Raw genomic sequence first — 10,059 nt, forward strand, 5'->3', positions numbered from 1 at the left:
TGGTACACATGCTTCCATGGTTATAACTCGAGTAGAACAAGTACTTAAGGCACAAGATGATTTGCTTAATGAGTTAAATAACAAGAACAATGATAATGTTGTTAGAGTTATGACTAGAGGTGATAAAATGACCCAGGAACCTGTGTATCCTGAGGGCCATCCTAAGAGAGCTGAGCAAGATTCTCAGAGAATTAATTCTGGTGCACCAAGTCTCGCTAATAAAAAGAAAAAGAATACTGATAGGACTTTGCATGCTTCTAGTAAACCTATTATTGACACACCTAAGAACCCCAATGATATTTCTATTTCTAATGCTGAGACACAATCTGGTGATGAGCATGGACCTAGTGATAATGTTAATGATGATGTTCATGATGATGCTTAACCTAGTAATGATAATGATGTAGAGATTGAACCTCCTGTTGATCTTGATAACCCACAATCAAAGAATCAACGTTATGATAAGAGAGACTTCGTTGCTGGGAAGCATGGTAAAGAAAGAGAACCGTGGATTCAAAAACCCATGCCATTTCCTCCTAAGCCATCCAAGAAAAAGGATGATGATGATTTTGAGCGCTTTGCTGAAATGATTAGACCTATCTTTTTGCGTATGCATTTGACTGATATGCTTAAAATGCACCCTTATGCTAAGTATATGAAAGATATTGTTACAAATAAAAGAAAGATACCGAAAGGTGAAATTTCCACCATGCTTGCTAATTATACTTTTAAGGGTGGAATACCAAAGAAACTTGGAGATCAAGGAGTACCAACTATACCATGCTCCATTAGAAGAAACTATGTTAAAACTGCTTTATGTGATCTAGGAGCCTGTGTTAGTGTTATGCGTTTCTCTTTATATCGTAGAATTGATTTGAATAAGTTGACACCTACTGAAATCTCCTTGCAAATGGCTGATAAATCAACTGCTATACCCATCGGTATTTGTGAGGATGTGCCTGTTGTGGTTGCAAATGCTACTATCTTAACAGACTTTGTTATTCTTGATATACCCGAGGACGAGAGCATGTCGATCATCCTTGGTAGACCTTTTCTGAATACTGCAGGGGCTGTTATTGATTGCAACAAAGGCAATGTCACTTTTCATGTTAATGGTAATGAGCATACGGTACACTTTCCAAAGAAACAACCTCAAGTTCATAGTATCAATTCTATTGGAAAAAAATCAACTATCACTATTGGAGGTTTTGAATTCCCTCTTCCTACTGTCAAAAAGAAATATGATATTATTATTGTTGGGGACATGCATATCCCCGTTGAGGTAACCTAGTGTTATTCAAAAAATCTTCGATTTCATGTCATTCGGAAGAAGTTTGTTAACAAGACTTGATCAACCCTGTTAGTGGATTCCTTTTGATGAGCGTGAGATGGATGAATTTAGAAGGCACAACTTTCTGTACCCTCCTTTTACTTTCTATTATTTAGAATAAATAAAGAAAAAAAAGTATTTTCTGCCCTTTTTCTGAATTATCCATGCAATAAAAAATACCATGAAAATAAAAGTTCTCCAAATGCCTTGAAAATTTAGTATGATTTTTTGTAGAATATTTGAGAATTTCTAGCACTTAGAACACACCAGGGGGCCACACCAGCTAGCCACAAGGATGGAGGGCATGCCCCCTGCCTTGTAGGCCCCACGTGGGTCCCCTCCACTTATTCCAGCACCCATCCACTTCGTCTTCCTCCAGAAAAAATCATACTGTAGCTCAAACTCGTGTTCTTGCACTACAAAAAATACACTTCCGTGATGATATGTGTTTGTCACGGTAGGTCACGTTTTTTGTCATGCATGTACATCCATGACGATTTTATGACAGAATCAAGATAGTCATACCTGTGCTGTCATAGAAGTGTTCCATGACATTACCAAAATTATCATCACGGAAGTGTCCACTTCCATGATGATAAATCACGCGTCACATAAGTGCTTTCGTCAAGGGTGACCGACACATGGCATCCACCGTAACGGAACACTGTTAAGCTATTGGGTCGGGTTTTGGATCCGATGACCTGTTAACAACCCCGACCAATGGGGATTTTCCACGTGTAAAATCATCATTGGCTGGAGGAAACACGTGTCGGCTCATCGTTGGGACAGATGTCATCCACCCATTGGACAGAAGGCGCCTATGATACGTCGACACATGGCACGGCCCAACAGTGGCCCATTCCTGTGAAAAGGCCGGCCCGTTTGACTTGGTCAAAAGGTGGCGGCCCGGCCCATGGAAAGCCTGTTAACGGCTTGTTCGCATATAGCCCATTTACAGCCCGCTAACCCAAGGCCCGTTACGCCCTATCCAAATTAGGCCCAGTAGCGTCATCTGGGCCATCCAATATGATTCCAGCCCGTTTTCACTTCTGGCCCATGTATGGCCCATGACGTCTTTCGGCCCATATGAGGCCCTTTGTAACTATCGGCCCATTAACGGCCCGTGGTGAAACTGGCCCGTAATGAATAGTGAATCACTTTACCCATAAACGGTTTATGGTGAAACTGGCCCGTAATGAACAGTGTATCACTTTATACCCATTAACGGCCCGTTATTCCATTGGGCCGTTTCCAGCCCAAGTTATCTTTCGGCCTTCTGAGGGCTCATTTATTCTTGGGCTCATTTGCAGCATTCGGTTACTTACGGCCCGTTACTGTCATTTTCTGCTTGTGGGCCAAATTCAGCCCGTCGTTACAATCGGCCCGTTTGTGCACCGTTAATCTATTGGGCCATTTTCATAGCATCACCAAATACGGCCTATTAATGACCCGTTATGGTCAACCCATAAAACATACGATTTCCATTAAAGGCCCGTCCACGGCCCATTAAAGGCCCGTACAATACCCATAAATGAGTCGGCCCTTACAAGACCCATGGATCCTACGAGACGTAGAAGGCCCATGGATCCGACGGCCCATTGAAGGCCCATGGATCCGACATCCCATTGAAGGCCCATGGATCCTACGACCCATTGAAGGCACATGGATCCGACGGCCCATTGAAGGCCCATGGATCCGACAACCCGTACATGACCTATGGATCGTACGGCCCGTGAAGGGCCATGGTCGGGAGAGTTGGCCCCCATTTGAACGATATAGCATATTCAAAGAATTATCCTACTCAATACTATCACCTCTAAAAAGCATACACTATACAACAAAGAGATCAAGGCATAGAAAGGTAGAATAATCCTACACTATACAATAAAGAAATTACAGCCGATTATACCCACTGGGCATTATGGTTCGTCACAGGTGTTAATAAAGCATACACAAACAACAAATTATATACACTGGGCAAATACATCTCATACATCATGGATGCGCATCAACTTAACTCCATTTGAACTATAATCGATTGGCCGGATTCAGGTAGCACAAATTTCAGTCTACAAAATCTCCAATTCCTTCATGGTTACCTCAGTGTCTTGTTTCATTTTTTTGACTCCTGCATCTAATACCTGCATGTCCAGTCTCAACTTGTTGATTAAATGTTGACAATCATGTTCACGTTGTCTTGCCACCTCTAGTTGATGCTCGAGAACATTAGCACATTCCAATTCCAATCCATAATCATTCGGTAACGGCCATGCCGCACTGCTCGCAAATCTTTGTGTTGATGTCACTTCATCCTGAAATGTTTTTGTAAGTACACATGACTAGGGCAAAAATATAGTTACAACAGTGAAGCAAGCAAGACACTATTTTGTACTACATGGCAAAACAGGTCTAACAATAATGTTACACGTCACTTTCAAATAAACTGTTACACGTCATGAAGCATAAGCAAGTGATATTTTAAAAATTATAAAAAAGATAGTCTGTGCAGCATGCATACAGAAATCCCTCTTAGTTCACCTGAGGAGCATGATGTTGGGGCCCAATCGAAAACACAGACAAGTTACAAATTTAGACAGCACGTTGCGTATAAGCAAGAAGTTGGCCATTATGTATCTCAATTAAAGTCTTAGGGAGCATAATGAACAACAGAGGGTTTCATATAAACATACTACAACAGGCAAAACTATGCAATCATTAGCGTAGTATAAACTAGATTGTGAGCCTCATGCAATAATAGTTGGTTAATAAACTTCAAAGCTTTAGGCACACTTCGGCAGAGTAATTAAATGGTAAGGCCTTTAATTATGTCAACTAATAGTTATACAAGTACCGACCATTAGGCATGATTATTTGGGCATCTCATTAACTGAGGACAAATAAAGCAATTGAAAAGAGCAAATTAACTATGCCTGAAACAAACAAGGAATTGAACTGTTGAGTTGCATACAGTGACTTACCTTAGCAGGTTGAAGAGGCTCAGCGCAGCTCCTACTTCTCTTGCAAGGCTCCTTCCTAACATCTTGTACATGTAAATCCTCAATCTTATCTTCATTGCACCCCCTCTGCAAGGTGACACAAACTAGTTACTCGTCTCCTTGGAAGATAAATATGCATACTTTCCAGTCTGTGAACACAAAAGGATGAGATTATAACAAAACAACACCACATAATGAAACATGCTGCATCTCTTGCACTTGCACACAATGAAATGAGCATTTACTATGTCTACACTATGTAAAAACTAGGCATACCTTCGAACTGGATCTCCAAGTACTCTTGGAGAGCCTACTGTAGTGTACAGCCAAACCTTTATGTCACCTATGAGTTAGACAAGGCCCCACTACAGCAGCCCTTAGTGTTTAAATCGTTGACAAGCTCTGTTAGAGTGTTAGGTCCAGAACAACAAGTAATCAAAGCAAACAGTCCTAGTATGGTTGGCTGATGCAAACAAGCAATTGAACAGATGTGTGAGAAAATCTTACATATCAAGAAAAGAAGCAAAGAAGGAGGCTTAAAGACCATCACTTGACTGACCAGATTTAAGGGGCATTTAAACATCATGTGCAACGTATGAACTAACATAAACATTGCATATTCCAGATTCTACAATGGAATGCACATGTATTAGGTTATGCCATGTATGATGATGCCTAAATGTATAGATAGCAGGCATGAGTGATTCATCATTGCACGCACAATTGAATTGCAGGTTAAGGGCCAGTTTGATTCCGCCTTTTCAGGGCATATTGTCAAAATAAGCCATAAAAGATGTAAAGAAGTCATTTTTGAGTTATGGGCTTGGGCTTAACTAATTTCACTTTGGAGGGGGGTGTTTTGGGTAGAACCTCACTAAAAATTGAAGGGAAGGGGAATAGTGAAATGACTCTGTTGTCTGCCTATTTTACACTCAAAATGCAACTGCTGACACCCGTGTCACACCTGACCCTCAAGTAAAAACAAACACGCAAGCATTCATTGCCTGCCCGCTTGCATCTCCTCTCCCCTTTCCCTCTACCTCGATCCCCTGCCTGTAGCACTAGGGTTCCTCCAGCGAGCCGTCGCAACTGGTCCCATCTGGCCTGGTCCTCGATGATGCTATGTCCAGCTAGGCTACATGGCCGGCGGGTAGGGGCAAATCTCCCTGGCTGCTCCTCCCTCTGGCGCCGCCCCTCATTCTCATGGTCTCCAGCAGCTACTCCACTGTGGTTCGTCCAGCACACTACTCCGGCGGGCGCTGCACAACTACGGCTGATGCCACACTACGGTAGAAGGCACCTTATTCTCCCTCCCCTCCTCCCAGGCCATGGCCTTGAGGTGCTGTTGAAGGATGAGCTCATCCAACAAGGTGAGGATCTCCTCTGATTTTTTGCCAAATTTTCATTCTGATCCACTATACAATGAATTTCTATGAGCTGCTTCTGCTGGTGCTATATGATGCATTGCTATGAGCTGCTCCTGCTGCTGCTATATGATGAATTGCTATGAGCTGCTGCTGCTGTATGATGAGTTGCTATGAGCTGCTACTGCTGCTATATGATGAGTTGCTATGAGCTGCTGCTGTTGTATGATGAGTTGCTATGAGCTGCTGCTGCTGCTATATGATGAATTGCTATGAGCTGCTGCTGCTATATGATGAGTTACTATAAGCTGCTCCTGCTGCTGCTATATGATGAATTGCTATGAGCTGCTCCTGCTGCTGCTATATGATGAATTTATATGAGCTGCTCCTGCTGCTGGTATATGATGAATTACTATGAGCTACTGGTGGTATATGATGAATTGCAGACTGCTGCTGCTGTATAATGAGTTGCTATGAGCTGCTGCTGGTGCTATATGATGCTTTCAGGTGATGCTTCTATATGATAATAACCAGCCACTTGGACCATCGAATTTCAATAAATAATCGTTTTTCATTTAAATGTGGGTCATGCGTTCTTCATTTAAATTAGGCAATGGGATCTCTATGGAAAACATTGACCAAAGTAGATTGTGCCAAGTAGATGGTATCTTTGTATTTGCATTTTGAGCAAATAGTGATGGTCTGTTTTCCCATCAGATTAATTACTGCACTGGGTTCAATTTGTGATGTTTGCAAGTCAAATTAATTTCCATATGGGCAGCAAAATGAAAAAATATATAATGCAATCTAGACTTTCCACTGATCATACCAAAGATAAGCTGAAAACGCAATGAAAAGAACTGGTTGGCTTATTACATGGAGCTTATATTCACAGGTGCTTATTTTCTTAGGATAACTCGTAATAACTATCCCTAAGAAACTTGGCTAATAGAACTGGCATACAAATAACATGTCACGATGATTGCAATGGAGGAGTGACGTACCATAGCACACTGTATAGGCTCACCGCTGCCTCTCCTTTTTTTTGCGATGTTCCATGAAATTGCCACATACATCTTGTATTTTTCATTGTGTAACCCTATCTGCAAGTTGACACGGCTAATTTTAGACATCTCTACATAATAGTACATTGCATATCCCTTGCGCATATTTAAACCACCAATTAACGATTGTGTGTGTACCATAAACTAGCCATGACTCTGTATGCTGGACTAGCAGGCACTCTAAGGGAGCCTAATGTAGTGCACTGGAGTTCCTACATGCCACCTACGATTTTGTATAATGTACTGCCCCTGTTCCTAAATATATGTCTTTGTAGAGATTCCAGTATGGACCACATACAGATGTATATAGATGCATTTTCGAGTGTAGATTCACTCATTTTGCTCCGTGTGTAGCCTATAGTGGAATCTCTAGAAAGACTTATATTTAGGAACGGAGGTACGAGGTAGTATCATGTATGACATCTACATATCTAATTTAGCAGCTAGTAGTAGAAATCATTGTCTGCACAAAGGGATTACTGGTCGAAAATCCTAGCAAAGCACACTGGTAGGAACGAAACAGTACAAGAGAGAGAGATGCGCTTACAAGAACATAGCAATGCCTCAGTCCAGGATCTTGGTTGGCCAAGCTGTTAGATCCAGAAGAAACATCGTCCTTGTAGTTTTTGCCAGCTGCATAACAGGTAACAGTGACCGATTAGTATATTTGAAGTACATCGGGCAGGTGATGCTGGACGGGTTTAAAGGTGACAAGTACCTAGGCCGTGGCGGGTGCTTGTCATCTCTCCAGACGGTGGGAATCAGGTTAGAAACGTCAAGGGTGATGAAGCTGCGCTGGCTGTCGGGGTCCGGTAAGGAGATCTAGAACCGTCGAGTAGGGTGTTTGTGGAGCGGCTCCGGTAAGGTGGACTATGGTGTGGGCGAAGCGGATCTGTGGCCGTGGACGAGGGCATACGTGAAGCTGCTCCAGTGGTTGGGCTAAGGATGGTGTCGACGACACAGATCTGCGGCCGCGGATGGGGCGTCAGAAGCTTCTCCGGTGGTTGGGTTAAGGATGGTGTCAACGATGCGGACCTGCGGTCGTGGATGGGGTGTCAGAAGCTGCTCCAGTGGTTGGGTTAAGGGTGGTGTCGACGATGTGAATCTGCGGCCGTGGACGTGGCGTCAGAAGCTGCTCCGATAGGTTGGATGAGGGTGCGAGGAAGCAGATCTGAGGCCGTGGACTTGTGAGTTGGCAAAACGGCCCCGGTAGGGTTGAGAATGGTATAGGCGAAGCTACTCCGGTAGGGTTGACGATGGTGTCGATGAAGGGGCTCCGGTAGGGTTGAGGAAGGTGTCGGCGAAGCGGCTCCGGTAGTGTTGAGGAAGGTGTCAGCGAAGAGGATCAGAGGCCGTCGACAGGGGCGTTGGTGGGGCGGCTCCGGGGGGTGTGGACGAAGCGTCTCCTGTGAGGAGTACGAATGAGACGCTGCAGATGCGCGGAGGTTGACGAGAGTACTGGCAAAGCAGATCCGGCGCTGTGGATAAGGCCAACACTGAATGGGCTGTGGTACAGTGCTGGATGAGCAGTCTACTTGTTTCTAGGGGAGGTGGGAGGGGTAGATGCGGACGCAGAAGCAGATCCGACGAGGTGGACGCCGCTGGCAGTGAATGGGCTATGGTACGCCGGTGGATGAGCAGTCTAGGGTTTTGAGAGGGGAGGGGAGGAAGGGCGATGAAGTACGGATGGCGTGATGTAAGATGCTCTCGTGCCGTGGAGTTAGTCGTTTTTGCAGGAGGGGAGAGGAAATGGGGGTGCCGTGTAGTGGGGGAACCAGAAGTTACCAAAGCAGCCCCGACCTATCATGTAGATGAGGGCGGTATTGTAAGTGTTGGTCTCCGTGCACCAAAGACAAAAGGGGGATTTCGCATGCTAAAGACTAAGGTGGTGGAAATTTTAGAAGGTGGCGAGAGATTTTGCCGCCTGCGTGATCGTTCGTATCCGGTTTCAACTAATTTTGGACCGTGCTAGCGGGAAGGTCATGCTAGACTGTGTACACGGGGCACGAGTCAGCAGCTAATAACTGGTGTGAAGTCCACACCAGAAAAAAAGACAATAACTCGGGATGATAGACCGATAACTTGGACGTTCACACGGGCGCGGCCAATCGTACGGGTGTAGTGGCGCGTTCACAAAAAATGGATGAAACGCTCAGCCAATGTATTTCTCGTGTAAATAGATAATTTAGTGCCATTAGTTATTTACTTTAAACATAATGCATTGACGTGTTAGTGTAGAGGCGCACAAAAAGAAATGGATATTGTAGTCAGCTACTTAAAAGTGTTACCTCATATTATTACATAGCCTCCATTTCATAAATTGCGTACCTGTTGAATTCATATATGACTATTACATAAATTACTTCAAAATAGAAACTTAAATCATCCAAGACTAATGAATTTGAATGCAAGAGTAACAATGGTGCATGTACATGCTAGCTACATTGGTTGTTTGAAGAAACATCACTGTAACTTTGGCATGCACAACTAAAAAGGTTTATTTAAATAGAAAAAATGTGATATGTGAGTGTCCAATCTTTATAGCATTGAATCGATATTGTACCTTTGGCCACGATACAAAATAGATATTGACTTATGTTCAAGCGATGCACGTCCACGATCGCTAGATAGTGACACGTGAATGAATTGTGCAATCTCTCTCACACGCATACATATCTCATTTCCCTGTGGGCATCGGAATCACACACGCGCACTTCGTATATTTCTCTCCCCCCATCAGGGTTAAATTCGTCTTTCTACCCCGTCCTACAAGTCTCTCACATAGAAACACACACACTCTCTATGTCTAACACGCCCACCCCTTTAATTCCGTCCACCCACAACCACTAATGTCTCAAAGTATAATAATGTCTCTCACACATATGCTATCTACCTATCCCTTAATATAGCTAGATATGTGTCACACAAACTCCTTCTCCCTACTAGCAAGATGCCCATGCGTTGCACGGAACATCAAGATGCATTTGTATGAGAAGTTTATCTTGTGGGACAAAAGGATGAACAACAGAATGCCTTATTTACAAATGCGGAGAGGGGTGTGGGTATCTTTTTGCAAAATTGCCATAGTTTCCTTCCTATCCGTCGGATATAAATCGGATGGCCTATATTGCAGGATGGCAGGAACACCACCATCACCAACTCTGTTTTTTTATAAGAGTAGAGATATGTGAGTGTCACTGCCCCCCCCCTAGACACACACCCACACACCCACACTTCCCAACATCGAAGGAGTAGGGTGACACCTCGATCTTGATACTAATCTATCGACTGGCTTCTCTCTCAAC

This window comes from Triticum aestivum, chromosome 4B (genome assembly GCF_018294505.1).
Source record: "Triticum aestivum cultivar Chinese Spring chromosome 4B, IWGSC CS RefSeq v2.1, whole genome shotgun sequence".
In the NCBI taxonomy this organism is placed as follows: domain Eukaryota; kingdom Viridiplantae; phylum Streptophyta; class Magnoliopsida; order Poales; family Poaceae; genus Triticum; species Triticum aestivum.